The sequence below is a fragment of the Ostrea edulis genome, chromosome 2 (genome assembly GCF_947568905.1).
Source record: "Ostrea edulis chromosome 2, xbOstEdul1.1, whole genome shotgun sequence".
NCBI lineage: Eukaryota > Metazoa > Mollusca > Bivalvia > Ostreida > Ostreidae > Ostrea > Ostrea edulis.
This window is the reverse complement of record NC_079165.1, coordinates 13,392,567-13,414,704: the sequence shown is the minus strand read 5'-3', so window position 1 is coordinate 13,414,704 and position 22,138 is coordinate 13,392,567. Positions and strand designations below refer to the sequence as shown.

The window sequence follows — 22,138 nt, the reverse complement described above, 5'->3', positions numbered from 1 at the left end:
GATAGAATCCTACCACTTTCAGTAAGAAATAATCATTAAGCATTTAAACACGAAACCCTCTAGACCATGTTTTACATTTGGCACTGATGGTATGCAATTTTCTTTAAAAGTGTTCTTAACAGGCGATTCTAGCAGTAATTGCCGTGTACATTAGTTTATGACCTTTCACACGGTGTATAAAAAGTCTCTAAAAGTATGCGGCGTAGTGTGCTACTTTTGAAGTTTTATTTCAGTGTGTGGCAGAGGAAAATCGGATTGACATGCTACATGGAATGTTTTTCCCGTTAAACAAAATTGTCAATGAATGAAATCAACATACCTTCATAATATCAATAAATTCTCAGCGTTTCACATGTATATTTCATATATTCCATGTCATATATTTCAAATACTCCACATTTTGTCGATATATTTATATGACACACATTAACAAATTCCTTCCATGTGTCAACGTCACTCGATGTATAGTCATGACGTCATCAGTTTACTTTCATATCAATCAGACAGAAATTACACGACAGCAGTATACCATTTCGAATTTCTTTAGATCTTAGTAGCTGCATGGTTTATTTTATGCATAAATAAAACTTGCATAAAAAATAAAATCGGAATTTAATATATACTTAGTGATATACTTATTTCAATTAAGACGTAACATTGTTTCGCGGATTTTATCTCAGTAAAGATTTTCATGACCTGCCTTAACGTACCCGCGGAGGTCACAATTCCTTGTTATGTAAACAAGGTTCATGCCATGTTTTTGTTTACATAGGCTAAATAAACTAGTAAAAGTTTCGTTTAAAGCAATTTTTTTCAATTTATACAGTATAAGTGAATTCTTAACACAACTAAATTGTTAGTAGTGTTTGGCACATCTCATTTTGTTATAAACACACTGTTTCCTATTAAGCAATATATTGTAAACAAAAATAAGGCACGAGTCTTGTTTACATAACAAAGAATTGCGAGTGCTGCATCTCACTTATAACTCAACAACTGATTTTCAAATTTTGGTTGACCATTAAAAATACCTTAGTTAAGCATTGTAAACAATAAGAATGCAGAAATAAAATTTGAAAATTTTCAGCTCAAATCGTGTCCATGAGCATTTAAATTGACATTTAAATATATTGCGGGGCAGAGGTATACTTTGCTTTCAAAGGACATTCTCTAAGATTTTTTCACAGATTTCGTTTGGTTTAGCAAATTGGACAGATCTTCAGGGTTGAAAATGGAAATATTCAACAAACTCGCAGAACTGGTCAAATGTATATACAGCAAAGCATTCCAAATTGACCGCATTTAACAAACTCATAACACTGGTGATGTTAAGATGCAGCAAAACATTCCAAATTTACTGTAACTTACTTTGTAAAAACTCCTGCTTGATACATATAAAATGAGGAGTTCCGTGACGTGAAAAATTTGATAGATCTTGGTATTAAAACAGTGGACAGTGAACTACTTAATCCCAATGACGTAAAACCAAACAAACCAAAAGAAGAAAATTGATTTGACATAGAAAATGGTAGTCATCACACGGTATCTGTAGCAGCCAATTTTGACATTAAATTTTTTGCGCCAATATGTACACGTTATCTGCGTGTTACGCCATAGTTTTAAGGGCACAGATATTTTTTTGTGTATGCACGAGCTCTCTGGGAAGAATGTGGGCATGTTCGTGTTTCGCTGGACATTGTACTGAACTGCTGTTTCCTAGAGAAACTACTTATTCGGTAAGACAAAGATGAACACTAGCATATTCCATACAATTGTTTCAAAACGTGTATTTATTTGAATTGATATAGTATGTATAGTATGTTCTCTGAGTAAACACATGCGTACGTAGATCTTGTCCCGAATATTTATGCAAATTATGTTTACAGAATTACAGTATTGTGCAATATAATTCAGCGATAGTATAAAGATATATATGACATATAGTAAGACCATGTATAGATATTATTTTTGCTCATAAGGCGCAAACTGGTTGCACTCAAACTTTTTGTAACTTTAGGGGGCAATAATTATGTGTTGTTGTGCACTACAGATGCTCTTTAAATTTAATATATTTTCTATCAGAGTAATGTTTGTTTGACGCAGTCTGTGTTATAAACAGCAATTTTCTGTATTGAAATCAGTTTTTGGATAGTTTGGATTATTATTATACATGTACATGATCATATGTGTTGTCAGTATCAATTCACTGTTTACAATTATTGTTTTGTTTTATTAAAGTATATCGTGTGAAGTTGAGGAAGTAACATAATGCCAATCATCGACTTAATAATAAAATTCCAGGCATACGCATAAACGAGTTGTTTCTAGTCATTTTGGACAATGTCCAGTACAGTATCTAATATGCTGTATGATAAACAATGTTATTAAATGAAATGTACAATGTTGTTGAATTAAATCACAGAGATTTGATTGACTAAATGGTCACTGACTTAATATCAAGTTTAATAAATCAAAAAATTCAAATCAAATACGAAGGATAACATGTTCTTGAATTAGCATCATTTCAGTTAGAGACCAGATATGGGGTTGAGATAGGTTTCTTTCACTGGGTCTTCGTAACTGGAAGTGAATGTGTCGTCAATGGTAATGTACTGATCTAAAACCGGACGTTCTGACATGTTACTGCCTGTCAAGTATCCGTCATTTCTGAACGTTAAGAAAGAATTGTCACCCGTTGAAGACGATCGTTGGTAAACGTATCTACAAAACAATATGGTAACGCCAGATTTCGATGGATGGAGAACGAGAGAGAGATAATGAGGAAGAGTGAGAATACCTAGATTAAGAAATACTATATTATCTATTTCTAATCTCTAGATACAATTTCATTTTGATTATTGATTTCTTAATAATACCTTATAAATAAACAAATGAAGATCCCAATGGATTTCTTTATCAACATCTGTATTTTTCAGACAGATACTTGAAATGACGCATTATTGTCATGACATAGAAACAATCTTAAACTAGTATCGAAATTAGGCGGTATGCAAGAACACGATTAATATAGGGGTTGGTGTTTAGGAATAGGGGTTCCAGCTCTATTTTCTTCCGTCATTTTTCTGTTTCGCCATCTCCTCCCTATCTCCCCCTCCAACTTCCCTTCCTTTTTAAATTTCTTTCCCCCTCGTCTGTACCCCGTCCTCTCATTTACCTTGAAGTACGTTTGTTAAACATTTGAATGTATATCAACTTTAATGCTCAATGGAGATTGAAACTAGTAATATGATGTACAAAATATAGATTTAAACATGAATATCTTGTTTGCATAAAGCCGTCAATGACAATCCAACTGAGGATTAGTGATCAAACAAGAGACCATCGGGTCTTCATGGTCACCTGAGTATCACCTAACAAGGTATTAATACCCAAAGTGTTGATAACACAAATATGAAAATCATCTTAATGATATTAAATTAGAATATACCGAGTATTTTGATTGGCCATTGTTCGTGACCTGCACTATTTCATATATAATTCAGTGTTTAACAGTTTTGATACTATAATCTTTATACCATCGCGGCGTGCCAAGATTTCCCCGCCAAAGCGTCAGCTTGTGGAATTCTATACAAGAAAAAACCGGTATCGTTCTCGTATTCTGCATTTAGTCATATAATTCATATAAAACACGACCTTCGATCCAAAAAAGTGACTGTAGCCTATCAAAATCTATCAATACAAATAAATTTTGCACGAGAGATTTTTCGGATCGAAAAGTGTGCTGTTGATGAATATAAACTTTGAACTAAATCGAGAGCAATGCGGAATTATTTATTTTTGTGCGAGTTGTGGGTATTTTATGAAATATTTTGCTTTGAAAAAATAAAACAAAGTACGTATGTGGAGTCAATATCATTGATGCCACTATCATTGATGAATGTGATGAATCTGATGGCAGTGATGATAGCATTATTGAGGAGTAGGAATATGGATTCTTGTCATTCTGATTCATGTCACCCTTGCCATCAAATTTTTGTTGCACATATTATATCATCCTGAAATTCAAATCCCTCCAGTATCATATCATTATCAGATTGAACTATATTATAATATTACAGGGCTTGAAACTAACTTTTTATGTCACCAGTCCAGTCGGACTGATGGGGTATAATTTCAACCAGTCCGCAGAAACATTTATCAGTCCAACAGTTTTCCAGAAATAATTAAACATATTTCGTTAATGTTATTAAAATGAAATTTAACTCAATATGCCTCAGACAATATTGTAACATTTAAATGTGGGATTTATATTTACGAACCAGATTCGTCTAATATTTACAGATCAAAAAATGCCAAATGTGTGTATAACATTTCACAAGTATATTTTCCAAAATGATGCTTTAGAAAATTAACCAGTCCCATCGGACTGACTAAAACAAATTGTATGTCAGTCCGCCAGACTTTTAACCAGTCACAGACTGACGGACATATGTTAATTTCGAGCCCTGTATTATAAATGTATTATAATATTAACAAGGTTGTACTTTCATACCCTCATGTATTTTCATTGATATAGAATTAAGAAAAATTACATTCATGTATTCGGTTGGGACATGTCTCCAACTAAACAATAGGACAGTTTAGCTACATGTACATTTAGACTGCATAAATAATTCTATACACAAACATTTCATTTGAATTTGACTACCCCATGGCCATCTAATAATTTTTGTTGTAGCTAATGCTGAATATCATCTTACTAAGTTACTTCACAATTCTCAGCAAATTCACAAAATATTTTTATTTTTTATTCTCTTTCTTGTGTACCTAGATGTATAGAAAAATCGAATATTGAATAATTACATGAGATAAACTAACAACAAATTATATGCTTAAATCATGGTATTACCCATGAAATTCAACATTCTCTGAGTAATCCTACATGTATAATTCTTGTAATCCCAATGCTGAAAATTAAGCTCGACATGTTTAAAATTTATCTTGAAATAAGGCATTTTTAAATTATAGAACCAAACAGTGTTCTTGTGATATTCTTGGCTTAATGGTGCTTGTAAGTATTTAAAAACTATTGAATGTAAAAATCATTCCAACTATTCCTAACCCATGTTTTCGTGTAAATGTTACCCCAGAGACATATACCATTATGGAAATATACATTAGATACAATTACATGTCTCTTTAACTATACAAATACTTTTAGACTATACAGGAAGTTCAGTGTCACAAGAGAGCCAAACATCATGTAAGAAAATGCAAATAGACCCGAGAAGTTCATGCACTCGGAATTGGAAATGGCATGATCGTGTTCTTTGAACAGCTTATGTTTCTGATCAGCTGATATATATACAATTTAAAATCTTTACAATATATAATTATAATAGATAAACAATAAATATATGTTGACAACAGTTACGTTAATAGACTGGTTGTGGGATTTCCAACAGCGCAATGTGTGAATACAATGTATTATGAGTTTATGTCAACACACCACAGGTGCACCATACTATTCGTTCCATGTGACTTGTTTATTATTTCAAAGACCAATTAGTACACCCATTTGGTTATACCGTTTAATGAGTAAAGGTGAAATATATTCATATTTTTAAAACTTACGTTGAAATGCGATGAACACATCTTCTGCAACTTCCACGAACTGCGCAAACAGCGTGTGAAGCGTGTAAAAATGGCCGAATGGATTGAAAATATGGTGTGCCATTCAGGTTATAAGTAAAAAAAACTTTCTTGCGTATTGGGAGAGGGAATTTCTTTTTCAAGATCTTATTATAATATTACGTCATTGCATAATTATGTTTTACAATACGTTACCACTTCTAATAATATATAGCGACGTTGTATGACGCAATTTTGAAAGGTAGCGCAAATTGCAGGTTTTATACCTGTGATATAAACCTAAAATTAGTGTTCTTTCACCAACTCAACATAACAAAATCAGTACATTGTAGGACAAGAAAAGAAAATGTTAAAGAATATTTTTAACAAGAAATTATTCACTTTGGAGGTTAGGTCGAATTTCGCTAAACTTGTTCTTTGTCCTTTATTTTTCCGATGCATTTGTATTTTATAATTTAGGCATGTAAGCATATACTTTACATTCTGATATACATTAAAAACTATTACTGATAACATGGGATTGGAGCATAAAGGGTCCGATAACAATCCATCCCTTTCTTGTGTATCTAATTTGTATATTTAATTTCTAACGACCTTCATGAAACTCTTCAGAAACGTTCCACTTGCAAAATAGGAATTTTAACCCCTCCACCATTACTTAACTATGATGATATCATATTTCCCTACAAATTTGTATTGTTTATCATTCGAATGTACATGTGTTATGCATTTAGTCAATTGCATCAAAGGCATATCAATCATAAATATAAATTAACTGTTACCGAAAAAAGTTTTAATTTCTGAACATGTCCATAAGAATTAAGATATCTTGAAAATTCTGCCTAATCTGATATAACTAATAACCATACACACATGTAAAATAATAAAATGATGATGCAGACACATATGGCATCAGACATCATGAATCAGTTCTACGTTGATTAAATAAACAATATTGATGACTTCATCCGGAATTTGATAACTATTCAGGAACCAAGTGGATCAACTTACAAGTATGCTGATGTATGTGCCTTAAGCAATTCTGGATGTAATATATTTGGAAACATCGTTTTGACACCAAATTTTCAACAACAATCCGTGTCTAAAAATGTATCATTTCCTATGTTTAATTCAAATGTAATTTCTCCTGTTTTTGCACGTTCGGAAACCAACAATTCCATGCTTCTTTCCACTATCGGGGTAAAGTTGCGATACTATCTCCGACAGAATACGGCATTGTCCGAGACGTGGGAACAGGCATTTTTAACACAAATCACTAATTTGGAAACAAACATAACAGATATTGGGTTTGCAACTTCCGATTCTCTTGGAACAGAGCTTGACAAAAACACAAATGGTGACATCAAGTTTTTTCGCTAACATTCACCCTGATGATGACATACGCTTGTCTGGCGTCAGCCTCACCTTTGTTGAAATGTAATAACATAGCAAACAGACTTAATCTAGGGATAGCGGGAGTGATTGCACCAGTCTTGGCGATCGGGTCTGCCCTTGGATTTGTTTGTGGAATAGGGGTGAAATTTACCAATATTGTGGGAGTTATGCCTTTCTTGATAATAGGTGAGCATATTTTCAAATTTGTGCTTAACAGAATAAAGTTCATAGAATCTGTTCAATATTTACAACAATCTAATCATATACGTATTTCATTACATGTACTTACATTATAATTGTATGCAAAAATTCTTACATAATGAAAGCTTCTTATAGGGATAGGCATTGACGACATGTTTATTTTAATGTCTGGAATGACTGAAGCACCATCCTAGTCAACTGAGTCTATAGAAAACAGGATGAAACACACGCTGAAAAAGACCGGTATAGCAATAAGCATAACGTCTATCACAAACCTTCTGGCATTTGCTATTGGAGCATATTCTGTATTCATCAGCATCAAGACTTTTTGCATATTTACCGGTAAAATGTTGTATTTTAACAAATTCTGAATTTATTTGTACAGTCCATTTTATTTTGTAAATACCCTTTCATCGATAGTGTATTTTTCTTTCAGGGGTGGCAGTATTATTTTGCTATTTCAATCAGTTATTTTTTCTATCGCCGGCAATTTCCTTGAATGAAAAACGAACAAAAGAAGAACGGCATTACTGTTTATGTTGTCTGAAATTCAATAGAGAAAATTCGGGGAATTCAACAGTCGAAGACAAAACGCAGACAAATATTTGCCTGTCCGGTAAAATCCCAGAAACACGAGAAGATGTAGAGAGCTTTCTGGACAATATCCTAAACAAATTGCTATCAGAATGCTTTCTCATATTGCAGGAAAAATTGTAATATGCATTTTGTTTTTGGTGTATATAACAGCCGCTATCTACGGAACAGTCCATTTGAAACAGGGTCTTCTTCTGCACATTGCAACCGAACTTTCCTGTTTTATATCATTCCATGGAAATTCACAAACTTATGTAAAATAATGGAACAACATTTGACACTCTTTCGATAGTAAAAGTAATACTTCACGCGAACTGTTTTACCGGACCATGAAATAAGATCATCGCCTCATTTTTGGCACTTTTTAGAAGTTCGTTACTATGATTTTTTCTATTATGTACTGTCAAAGCATTGTCGTCATATTGAATGTTTTGTGTTTTATTTGTCGGATTAGTGTATTTGTCTAACATGTTTCTTTGTTTATACATGAAGCAGAAGTACAGTACATAATCTTGTTGTTAGGTGATTTGTTTTGACATATAGTCTCTCAATAATGACCATTCTGATTCCTGACAAAGGTGTTGTGCTTCATTTTTATAATGGAGCTTTATTAGTGTCAAACAGAACACCATCCTGCCAACTATATATAATTGAAAAGTTGAATATATCGAACAGTAATTAGTATCATGACTCCTGTAACAAATACAACATGGAGAGTGGGGTAAATATGGACCCCTAGACATACCAAAGAAGGGATCAGGTGTCTAGGAGGAGTGATATCCCCCGTCGGCCAGTCACACCCTCCGTGAGCCCTATATCTTGATTAGGTAGACAACGTAATCTGTAATCACAAACAGTGTGTAAAGAACGACTTAACAATCGGTATGAAACACGTATGTCAAACAGCATTAGACCCAAGGACAAGTTGTGTTGGTAAACTAGATCGCTACAACGACCATAGACTTTGCGAATGGCTGACTTCAAATAAGATAGTTAAAACCCATGTAACACCAACTTGTTTGCTAATACCTGGTCTCAATTTTAAAACTGATCGTACCGAGAACAAATTCTTGTTTGGGAGAGAAATGAAACCATACACAGGTGATAATGGAATATTGTTACATAAATATGGGAAGCTGACGATGAAGTGATTGTTGATATATGAAACGTCGTCGATATACATGTATTCGATTGTCGAGTTGAAGGCAACAGCAAGATAAGTTTTCTTCTCAAGCAGCCTTCGAATAAATTCTGCCTAATATTGATTGATTGATTGATTGCTGTTTTTCGCCACACTCAACAATTTTTTAGTTATATGGTGGCGCCCAGTTTTTATTGGTGGAAGAGAGAACCCCGATACAATGTACCTAGGAAGAGACCACCGACCTTCCGAAAGTAAACTGGGAAACTTTCTCACTTACCGGCACGAGCGGGATTCGAACTAAGAAAATAATTTAATTTTTCCTGTAACTTGTAATTTGACTGGTTAAGTACGCTGAAAAAATCCTTTATATTGTATAAATGTTACTTGGTTATGGGGACACGTCCCTTTGATAACCAAGACGGCACTACTTTTTCCTTTCTACTTTTACATTGCACCACGGAGAACTGTTACGTTGGTAAGCTTTTCTAGAGCTATGAAATTGAAAATCAACGGAATTAAACGTGCACAATACCATACTGTATTGTCAGACTTTTTCCTCATTATTTCAAACGAAACCTACACTCTTTGTTTAAAACTATCATAAAACATTAACGGTATAAATTAAAAACACACACTGATACAACAATGTCATATGTGAAATAAAGAAAGGTATATCAAAAATGCAAGTATATGCATATTGCTGTTTCATTATGTTATTACTCGGGGGATTGCTTGATCCGACTATCAAAGCATAATATGCGCCATCTCTTGCACAATGTACCAGCTGTCTCGTCGATTAACATCTGTGAATTGCTTACATAATTTACTGTGTCGGATTCAATTGGCGACAATGCTGCGTGCTTTGATAACTCATATTGTGGTTTGAATTTGTTATTAAATAAAAAACTGCAAATTGTAATGCATTTTCTGGTGCATGACGCGACGTATTCATGTACATATGTAGCTTCCGAAGTCTATGAAACAAGTAGGAACGACTTCAAAGTTGATCTTGTAAACATCAGGCCTACATAACCTACAGATATATTTAACCTACACATATCTTCTGTTATCAAGATTCGTTACAAACTCAACTACACGTTTCCAAGTTTGATACCTAGAGCACATGTTCCGATATGCAAAGAACTACGATGGCTTCCTCCAAGGTCGATACTTCGTCGGTATGTGGTTAAGCGAATCTTTGCGCGGTACAAGCAATTAATTATTTCTATTTATTGATTACGAACTAAAATTTAAAATGTTTGCATCATTTCGTGTTGAAAATGAAATTATAAGGAATTATTTTAATTTTTCTTTAACATTTGATACAATATAAATCGGTTTGTGACAGTTCTCGCTTTTATAAACCGCTTCCCACTTTATAAGAGTAAACTGCCCCAAACCAATTTATATCGCATAAAATAATATGTATACACGATGTGAACGTTGGACCGAGCGAAGCATATAATGGTCATTGGCGTGCCCCAAGTGATACGCATACTCTCGGTTAAGTAGGTAAATCATAATTCATTTTAAAATACACATGTATGAAAGGTGAAGATAACGAAGAGTGATCAATCTCATAACTCCTATAATGTAAAACTTATACGCTACCAATTTTGATGCACCAGATGCTCATTTCGACAAATAATGTTTCGTCAGTGATTCTCAACCGAAATGTTTGAAATCCGAAATAACAATGAAGTTTTAGAGCTATTATAGGGAAAAACAGTGTGCCAAAAAAGTGGAGTCAAATTTGTCTAAGGATAAGAGCTATGCGTGAGGGAGATAATCCTTAATTTTGAAATGAATTTCTACATTTTATAACAGCAATTAAATATACATCCATATTTTCAAGCTAGGGAAAAACAGTGTGCCAAAAAAGTGGAGTCAAATTTGTCTAAGGATAAGAGCTATGCATGAGGGAGATAATCCTTAATTTTGAAATGAATTTCTAAATTTTATAACAGCAATTAAATATACATCCGTATTTTGAAGCTAGTAACGAAGTACTTAGCTACTGGGCTGTAGAGACCCTCGGGGACTAACAGTCCACCAGCAGAGGCCTCGACCCAGGGGTCATAATGTAAAACTTATACGGTACCAATTTTCATGCACCAGATGCGCAATACAAAATAAATAGTTGGGCAACTCATTATTTTATGATTATGTATATCATTTATGAAATTTCCCTTACTCTTAATGTCCATTAACATCTAAATATTTTAAGGGGTGGGTAATTACAGGATCCGTCTATTCATTTAACGCTGAGAATATAATGTCAGCCGACGTAAACCGTGCGTTTTGACGTCAGTTTTAGCCTCGATTTTTTTAAATCAAACACTTACAAACAACATCAATGCATCCCGTTTGCAATTTAAAGACAGTTAAATCTAAACAAAATTAACCACCAACAAAACCAAAGTGATAAAAAAGTAAAGGTAAATGTATATTTTTATTTAAACAACCTGATGAACTCGTTCATCTATTTAATCGAATTACTTTTTTCTATATGATGATTGGCTAAAAACTGTAATAATAGTAATTATAACATTCATTTTTAACAAACTGGGTGTTTGAATACGCCAGTTTTGAGATATAAATTCTTCTGTATAGGAGGTGCATTAAGTGGGACTTTGAATAACTGAGTGGAACAGAGCGGACCTACAGTCAGCGAGGAAGACGATGAAATGTATTAAACGCGGCTTCTCTTTTAATATGTAAATGTGATAAATACAAAATACTATCGAAAGAAATGTTTTACAAATAAGTAATATCTTAGGTATGGTACTTATTACCAACGAAATAACGTGATATGATAAGAATTCTATGTATTTATTTACTCCCTAAATACTTTTAACTTACTTAGTTTGTGTATCAGTCAAATTCGGGTGATCAAACAGTGTATGGGAAACTTACTGAGTATAATCACTTACATAGTGGTGAATATTATTCCCACCCTCGCATGTAAACAAATTGTTTCGCCCTTCACTATATACGAGAGTTCTCCAAAGGGAAATAACTCGGGTGTATCTCGAAACCGGCGTATTACAAATTGCACGTCAGTCTTGTATTTTGGGCATTCAAAATTAAAACACGAATAATTGTAGAAGCAACTAATGAACAAAACAAAATGGCGGCGATCACAAAATTTTCAGTGAACATATGTAAAGATTATCTCTATTAATTTGCTGTTTTTCTCATTGTATCTTTTACATACGTGTTACCATTAGAGCCTTGCTATGCGGACGGACCGAAGGTCCGTCCGAGCTTCAATGGGTATAAAAAAAAAATCAAACTCATTTATAAATAAAATAAGAAAAGTAAATTTTGTAGTAATTAGCCACAGTAAAGTTTTTTTGGCGACTTGTATGTATTTTTAAGTCCTATTAGAAAATTCCTCAATGATATGTAAATGTATAGAAAGGTCACAAGGGTGGTACTTATTTTGATAACCTACTTTTTGAACAATCAAAGTCGATGATGATATAATTTTTGTGCTTTTTAGTTGTTTTTTTTTTAGTGTTTTGAAGAATGAAATGAATGGAATAATGAACCTTGAGATATATTATTTATGAGGAATGCTTGCTGTACTCATTCATGCAATCTTATCCTATAACACGTGCCTTTTATTTGATAGATCGTTCATGTTCAGGTGAATGTGTGAATTAAGATATAATTATCGATTTGTCACAGGTCATCTTAATCAAAAAGTGGTCATTTTCATATTACGTTCATATTCCCGGAAAGATATTTTTATTGTATTTCAATGTTACCCTCAACTAAATGCAATATTTATATAATATCACCCGTTATCAGGTATTGTTTCCCGTTGCCAGATATTATCACCCCGGAGGGCGCGGTTTCTGTTCTCAAAGGGCAATAATATCTTTTCTTCAAATGCGTCTCGACCAATCATATTCGATTAAATAACATGAAAGTATAACAATAGATGTTCAATGATAATTTTATCGCTGATATATTTAACGTTAAACAATTTATGTTCATCTATTGACAATGGTTTCTCCGGGTGAAAATCTTCAATGTCATCTTCAACTACACGCACTATCAAAGAAACCAAATAATGTCTCTTTCTTTATTATCTCACGTGGGGGACTTAAATATTGCTTAATGCCAGTTTTGTAATAAATCATCAGTACAAGTGCTTTATATATATACTTCATCCTTAGACTTTTTTGTATTCAAGTGACAGCTGACGACAATTTGACTCCACGATTCTTTTCTCAATAGCGTTTATGATTTACAAAAGCATCTAGAAATGGCAGATCACAAATTGGACCTCAAAACAAAAATACACCTATTAATTTTTTTCAGCATTCTTTATGGGCCCTTCTATTCTTGACTAACGGAAACAATGTGTATTGGGAAACGTTCTTAAAAAGACATATGATGAGAAAATATAGATAGGTATTTCTTCATTTAATGGGAAAAGCACAAATCAATTAAAGAAAATGTAGGGGTATGCTGCTACATAGTGAAGCGTTATCACAAAATAAATTCGTATAGAGTTCGCTCCACTGGTACCCTAGCCGCATTAAACTTACGAGTAAAAACAAACAGCAGCCGTTCCAATCCTAAACGCTTTGGACTTTAGAAATGAGAGTCGCGGGTTTTTCAAAGGATACCTTAAAACCGAAATACCGTGTCGCGGCAGAGGTTAGCATGATATTGCGTGGTTGGTTGTATATTGTTTAACGTTCAGCTCGATTTTTTTTTCACTCAAATGGAGACGTCAGAATGACATTGAAATTTCAATTTATCATATGCAGAAAATGCTACGAAATAACGCTCAGAACTGGAATGCACAAAACTTTGGTTAAGCTTAACCAGTGGTTAAATCCATTGTCCACCGGTTAACTTTTAGCCAATGGTTCAATTCTGTTGCTCAAAAGTTAACCAGTGGTTATATTGCCAATCTGCAGAGGTGGGTTAAGTCATTTAACCAGTTGTTAAACATGACCGCTTTCTTGCTTTTTGATGTAAACATGAGCAATTAACACAAGGAACGGGAGTTTGGAGACATTTTAATCATGATTTCACTGAAATAGAGTAAAAAGAAAGTTAAATGTTTTCTAAAGAATCAGTCAGGTGCATCACAGATCTCGTAGAGCCTCGGCTGTGTCGTTTCACCATGTTTTCATTGTAATATATTGTTTGGTTTCCTACAACATTAAGAAAAGTTATAATTATCATGTAATTCAATGCATCTCTTTCTTTAACAACATGAATGAAATTTAAAGATTTAACAAATTCATAAACATGATACATAGGTGAATTCACCGAGGTAGGGGAGGGGGTCATGGGGGAGAAGGTGTAAATTGACCCCCTTTATCCCTAAGTTTACTGCCGCAGTGCACCAATTCCTAACCATACCTTTATGTTTGTACCCCCCCCCCCTATACTCTAAAGTCAGCTGTTTATTTCTATACCCATTTCATTCATTTTATTAAATTATTCAAATCATATTATTATTTATTTTCAAAAAACAAATACAACTTTAAAAACTATACAATTTTTGATAAATTGATGATTAAATTGATTTAAGCTAATGGAGTTATTAATCATGTACACACATAATTTGTATTGTACATAAATATTTATTTATTTTATTTATTCCATTTATTTATCTTTAGTATTAATAAAAAATTAAATATTGATATTCGGATTTTATTTAGGCGTTTAAATTATCTGAAAGCAAACAAGTAGTCTTAGTAAATTAAAAACAGGTTATACACTATTCTTGTGATCACTTAATTAGGTGTAAAAAAAAAAAAAAAAAAAAAAACACAATGTTGACAGGTGGAGTTGAGAATTTCAAGTCGTTGTCTAAGTTAAAGTAAACCCGAGAAAGAATGTAATAATTATCAATCTTGTCACAATCCTCTGAGATATCTTTTACTTCTGTGATAAAAAAAAAATAACAAACAAAAAATTCCCCCAGACACCCACCCCCCACCCCAAAAAATTAAAAAGACAAACCAGCTACTTCAATCTCGGTATTTGTATTAGGAAAAGTGCAGTTTTAGTTTACATAATACAATAATGTAGGCTTACCGTGAACATCGAGGCCTCCATCCTCAACTCCTCCTGAAATCCCGATGAATTAATTAAAGTCACTGATTCCCGGTGAATCTAAATAATTTTCTAAGAGACAGAGTTGAGTGACAAAGGAGGTGGACTCCCTGTAGTCTATATTCAGTGAGTTTTCTGCATACAGTTTCTTCTCCTTCGCTTTCGAACAAGTCTTCCTGTACATCTCTTTCACATTCTCAACTGTTTACCCCTTCCCCCTTTTTTGAGTTAACGACCTCGGTTGACTGCTGAATATAACTTGTACAACTAAGAATAGTGTTTCATTGGGTGAAAAGTTCTCTGTCTGCTTCATTAACATTTGCAGCAGCCATTATTGTTTACATGTCCAGACGACCATTGTTGAATTATGAGATACTAACCACTGGTTAAATGTACTTAACCGTTGGTTAGTAAGCTCTAGGGTTAAACTCAATTTGAGCAATAGCATTTTGACCAGTGGTTAGTTTAACCAGTGGTTAAATTTAAGCAAGGTTTTGAACAACCCAGTACGGGTGTATAGCAATGGGTACGATATTGAAATCTTACTCATCTACCCATGTGTGTCATTTTGTGGCATGTTCTGCGTATGATCAATTTTCAAATCAAGGAAGGCTACTGACAAGTTGGTGTTATAGGGGTTTCAACACTCTCGTTTAAAGTCAGCTTTATTCCCAAATTCTATGGTCGTTATAATGATATAATTTGCAAATACAACCTGCCGTTAGGTTGAAACTGTCTGGGGTGTTGTATACTAATCGTTGTTTACATATCGATTTTCACTGTGAATTATTCCGTTTGCCTGGTATGAAATATAGAATTAACGGCGATTATAACGGTTCAACGAAGGAATTTAACTCCTCCTAGACACATGATTTCATCTTTGGTGTTTCCGAAGAGACAACAGATATTGAAAGCTACGGGACATTTTCGACTATGTATTGCTTTTCATATATGTTGGTGGATAATCAACTTTTTTTGCACTGCGTATTACGTATACGAATATGTTCATCCAGACGTATACAGTGTATTTCCGATTATCATTTCCTTATACTACTTTGATTCAGTTTTGGAAACTACATACGGGAAATGAACTGTGAAACTTACGCAAGCATACCTTCTACGAAACACTCACGCATGCTGACTTAACAAGCGTAACAATCCATGCCCTCATCTATTTTCAAACATAAAACTATACTTGTTACTTATATTCTACATTCATTTCTACATCATTGCGCAAGAGCGCTGTTCTGATACGCGTTTTCATACTGTTTTCACACTGTACATGCAATTTTGTTGAATTAATGTTTTTGCTTGTGTGGGATTGATGCGAATGTATTTATAAAAATATTTCCAAAACTAATGTGATAAGTTTGAGGTGATCGTTAATATTTGCCTGCGAATTGTATAATCTCTAAAAATAAATATATTATTATAAATATATTATTAAGTATTACGCATTAACATAAAAATGCAATTGCTCTAGAGTTGTCAATGTGTACTGCATTTGTTTTGGATTCAATTTATTTCATTTATTACTTTATATCTATTTATTCATTCATGAAATACAACAAGGGTTTAAAGACAAGTGTTTTGTGCATTCAAAACTATTTTACTGATTCACTTAATTAATAATCTAGTCAAGTGATCTTTAGATGACTTCAAACAAATACAGTGTCAGTGTGTCTTTTAAAATCACTATCCTTCTGTATATAATTGTTTCTAATAGCTATTTCGCTACTATATAACAATGAAAGTGTGAATTCCAAATAAAATAATTTACTGGAAATTTTGTATAAAAATTGAACACTTTTGCCAATAATTTAAAAATTTGATCTCCAACCCCCACTTTTTTTAGTTCCATTTTGAATATTAAGATAATACCTTGAAGATTGTGTGGAATTGTAGAAATTGACAATATGTCTTTTAAACTGTCAAAGATGGCCATTATTTATTACCACTAGTTGTATTAAATTTTTTATAATCTGTATTGTTAGAAGACATGGTTATTTTTATTTAATGATTGATTTGTGTTGCCTATATTGTATTCACACCAACAGATAAATCCAAGTTTAATTGATTAAATCTTGAGCTGATGTTAAGTGCAAAAAGTGCAAAAAGGGTCATGTTTAGAACATTGTAGCTCAATAACAAGCATTGCGACCCCAGTTTTCCATTTTAATTTTCTGATTCTCCTTCAAATGTAGAAATAAAGAATACACTTCCCAAAAAATTGACATTACTCCAAATCTCAGGTGCGAACCTCTTTAAGACCAAGCCTATATATCGCTTTCCAGTACTTCTAGTAACATGATTCATTGCAGGTAAAACTACTTTCACTAATTCCCTACCCCTGTAGATTGTTGATTCATTAGAATTCATAACTATTATGTTATCACATATTTATTGAGGATTATATTGTATAATGTTTAAATGTAAGATATTATGGAGACTATAAGTATATTATACAAAAACATCATTACATTATGGAAAAATACAGATAATGAACATTGATCAATCTCATCATTCCTATATATAAATTATTTTACTCCTAAACCCTCTATAAATCAATAGAGATTTTATTCAAAAGAAGTTGCATGCCTATTTTTTCATGTGAAGTCTGATTCTGAAAACCTCTCATTTTGAAGAGGAGGTAATGTCAAATGAATGGAAACTGAAGTTTTTTATGGCAAGCTAATCCATCATACAATGGTGGACCTAAAAGCTTTATCAAATATATTTTCATGCACAAATAATAATTCAAGTGCAGTCTGACGGACAGATTGAAGTATTTTCCTGTCTTTGATTTTATTTAATGCATCGTTTTAGTTGGTTCCATTCATCAGTCTTGGAGTCATTGTGTACATGCACGTATGCATTTATGCTAATCGTTTCATTCGTTGCTAACACGCACATACTAGTACTTACCTGATGGTTAGGAAATAATTTAAAGATTTGTGCCTGTATATTAAAGGTATCGGATACTTTTAAAATGTTATTAAAAATTGTTGTAAAATTTCAATTGTGTTTATAAATGTTTTGATATTGCTAACATCCCATAATTTTCCTTTAAAACCATCCTTTTGCATTATTCACAAATCTTCACTTCAAAATTCAATAGAAAAGGTTACACAAAATTGAAATCTTTCAAAAAACCATTCATTTTGGATGTTAATGTTGTATTATCCAATAGTAGACAAACTAATTCAAAACCTGAGCCTCTGAATTATGAGCCATGAATTTGACTATTTCAGAAGATTAATTGTATATTGTTTAACGTTCCGCTCGAAGATCTTTCACTCATATGGAGACGTCACCATTGCCGGTGAATGGTCGCAAAATTTAGGTTTATGCTCGGTGCTTACAGTCTTTGAACGGGGAGCGATTTTTATCGTGCCACACCCGCTGTGAGGGCCTTGGTTTTTCCGGTCTCATCCAAACGACCGTCCCATTTAGTCGCCTTTTACGACAAGCAAGGGCTACTGAGGATTTACTCTAACTCGGATCCCCAGGGGACAATTTAAGAAGAGGACATTGCGGACATCATAACCAGATTATCAACAATGGCTGTAAAAGTAGAAAAACGATACATTTTCATGATATTTATAAATAAATAGAAATATGTATATATGACGGGAAAAAACAGCCGAACTCCCTACCTTTTTCATAATTAATTATGTATTTCATGTGTAAATATGATATCAATCTCAAACATAAAATTCTGATGGGAATAATACCTATTCAGTAGTTCGATGAATTCTTATAGTAAGAATCCCCTTAGTATTTTTATTGATCATGGATTTCGTAGATATGAGGTTCCACTTTTCGCATGGTTAGGTCACAAATGATTCGGTGAATACTTTCTATCAGAATATGGATATGGGAATTTCTCTAAATATACATCAGTGTTGAAGGTGGCGGTGGAGTGTCTAGGGTCACGTCTGAAAATTTGTCCTATTATCACATGTTTCACGCCGCAGCCATACGTTAAATATTGTGCATATGCAACAATGTCTTTAACCAGCTTAGAAATGTTTGGGGTGCTGCAAACCAGGTCATTACCGCCAATTTGTAAGAATGCCAAGTCCGGTCTTAAAGTAAACGATGTAAATTCACGTAAGGAGCTGAGTCTGGTAATTGTTAGACCACCCCTGGCCAAACATGACACTTGATACTGTCCATTATCAAGGCGAAGATTGTAACTGTCAGGGTTGTGATTCATGAAATCCCTGAGACGGCGAATAAAGGAATGTCCAATTAGGCTTACCCGTAGGGGGCCTCCACTATCCGCCATTTTCTCGTAATTCGTTTACATAAGCTGAACCAGAAAACTTCTTGATTTAGTACGAAATACTGACCTGAGAAGATGCACAGCGGTGCAGATCAGATCAATGAACTAATCAATAACAGCAGTAAACGCACAGGGCGTACAAGTAGGGAAAAACAATCAAATTACTTGCTTTTTCTTCAGTAAAAACTTTCGTGGCAGCACTCCGAGTAAACAAAGGATTATGTAAATAAGATACCTTGCGCGGCAATCTGATTGGCTAAGACAGATAAGGGCTTTGATAAAAGTTGTGGAACAGATAAAAACGGATCACAGAGAGAAAATTGGGGGGACTCTTTATTCCAAGTTTAATAATTCATGTTTTGTAAATGACTTAAAGAATACAAAACATTCCAACATCAAAAAAGGAAAAAATTGTATAATTTTAACATAAATTGTTTTATTTGAAAATAAACCTTATTTTACGACATAAGAGTGATTGTATCTTGTTTAACGTCCCTCTCGAGAATTTTCCACTCATATGGAGACGTCACAAAGACAGGTGAAGGGCTTTAAATTTGGGTCTATGCTCGGCGCTTAAGGCCATCGAGCAGTGAGGGTTCTTTAGCGTGCCACAATCTTCACTTCAAAATTCAATAGAAAAGGTTACACAAAATTGAAACTTTCAAAAAACCATTCGTTTCGGATGTTAATGTTGTATTATCAAATAGTAGAAAATTCCACAGTAAACACAGCAAAATCCTGTTTCATTTGATGCGTCCAAATTCTTGAGTATCCTATGACCTTATAAACGCTGTGATTATGTGAGATTTACTATGATCTAATCAAACGAGAGTGAAAATAGCCAGTAATATATATATAATGCATCAATAAAAAGACATTTTTGAAGGATTTCAATTTTAGGTAATATTTTTCGATTTAATTATCAAGTAAAGATTCGTGAATAATACAAACATTAAGGTTGTTCCATATGGAATTTTGTCGACATATATGTATTTTAGCAATATCAAAACATTAACAAATAGTAACAAATAGTTTAACACAATTCTGTATAATTTTTAGTGGTACAATATGCCCTTAATACTTATTACTAATCTTATACAAGAGGCCCACGAGCCTTACCGATCACCCGAGTATCACATCACATACATAGATATTCATATTTGCATTTAAACCTCAATATGGAGTCTTTTAAACACATACTTATGATCCATCAAAATATACATGCAATTCTTATTCAATAACAGAAGAAGGAAAATTGGAAGTTTAAAGCACACAAATCATTTCGACACTCCCAAGTCCCCACCTCCCCGAAAGCCTGAGCTTCTGGATTATGAGCAATGGATTTTACTATTTCAGAAGATTAATTGTATATTGATTAACGTTCCGCTCGCAAATCTTTCATTCGTCACCATTGCCGGAGAAGGGTCGCAAAATTTAGGTCTATGCTTGGTGTTTACGGTCGTTGAACAGGAAGGGATTTTTATCGTGCCACACCTGCTGTGAGGGCCTCGATTTTTGCGGTCTCATCGCCGTTTACGACAAGCAAGGGGTGCTGAGGACGTACTCTACCTCGGATCCCCAGGGGACAATTTAAGATGAAGACATTGCGGACATCATAACCATGCATTTAGATTATCCCCAATGGCTGTAAAAGTAGGGGGAAAAAGATACATTTTCTTGATTTTTATTAATAAATAGAAATATAGATAAATAGATATAAACATACATATGACCAAAAAAAAATACCGAAATCCCTACCTTTTTCATAATTAATTACGTATTTCATGTGTAAATATGATATCAATCTCAAACATCAATTCTAATAGGAATAATACCTATTCAGTAGTTTGATGACTTCTTATAGTAAGAATTCCCTTAGTTAGTCTTTTTATTGATCATGGATTTCGTATATATGAGGTTCCACTCTTCGCATGGTTAGGTCACACATGATTCGGTGAATACTTTCTATAAGAATATGGATATGGAAATTTCTCTAAATACATTTACGACATAAGAATGATCGTATCTTGTTTAACGTCCCTATCGAGAATTTTCCACTCATATGGAGACGTCACAAAGAAAGGTGAAGGGCTTTAAATTTAGGCTTATGCTCGGCGCTTGCGGCCATTGAGCAGCGAAGGTTCTTTAGCGTTCCACACCTACTGTGACAAGGGACATCCGTTTTTAAGGTCATCAGGACGACCGTAGCAGTAAGTGTTCTTCAACTTCCTAGCGCCTGCCGCGACACGGAACTTCTGTTTTGATGTCAAATCTGAAGGACTCGTGATTTGCGTTTGGCGAACGAGCAATCACTACCTATGTTAACGTCTTGGGTTTGACGCAGCCATGACACGAGTGTGGCACGAACTCATGACCTCCCGATTAGGAAGAAACCTTCACCGCTGAGGTACTGCGACTAATTAGTATGGATTGCATATACTTGTTATGTCGTAACGGCGGTGGTGGTCTAGAGGTAGAGCGCTCGCCCCGCATGCGGAAGGTCGGGGTTCCGATCCCAGCCGCGACATACCTAATTCGTTAAAACAGATAGTGACAGTTCCATCGCCAAACGCTCGACATCAGGTGTGAATGTCACGGGTCTTCGGAGATGACCTTAAAAACGGATGTCCCGTGTCACAGTAGATGTGGCACGCTAAAGAACCTTCACTGTTCAATTTGCCGTAAGCGCCGAGCAAAGGCCTATATTTGAAGCCCTTCACCGGTCTTGGTGACGTCTCCATGAATGAAAAATTCTCGAGAGAGACGTTAGCAAAATACAATCAATCAACCTTTCCAACGGCATAAACACGAGG

At 34.0% G+C, this 22,138-nt stretch overlaps 1 long non-coding RNA gene and 1 pseudogene across 1 annotated transcript; one reads left to right on the top strand and one right to left on the bottom strand.

The window, feature by feature from the left end:
* Positions 1-2,435: 2,435 nt before the first annotated feature.
* Positions 2,436-5,675, bottom strand: LOC130052102 (uncharacterized). The gene is made up of 2 exons (XR_008800464.1): positions 5,596-5,675; positions 2,436-2,721 (listed from the first exon to the last, which is right to left on the bottom strand). It is a non-coding gene; the product is annotated as an uncharacterized LOC130052102 (long non-coding RNA).
* Positions 5,676-6,501: 826 nt separating this feature from the next.
* LOC130052390 (patched domain-containing protein 3-like) lies at positions 6,502-8,066 on the top strand (annotated as a pseudogene).
* Positions 8,067-22,138: the final 14,072 nt, after the last annotated feature.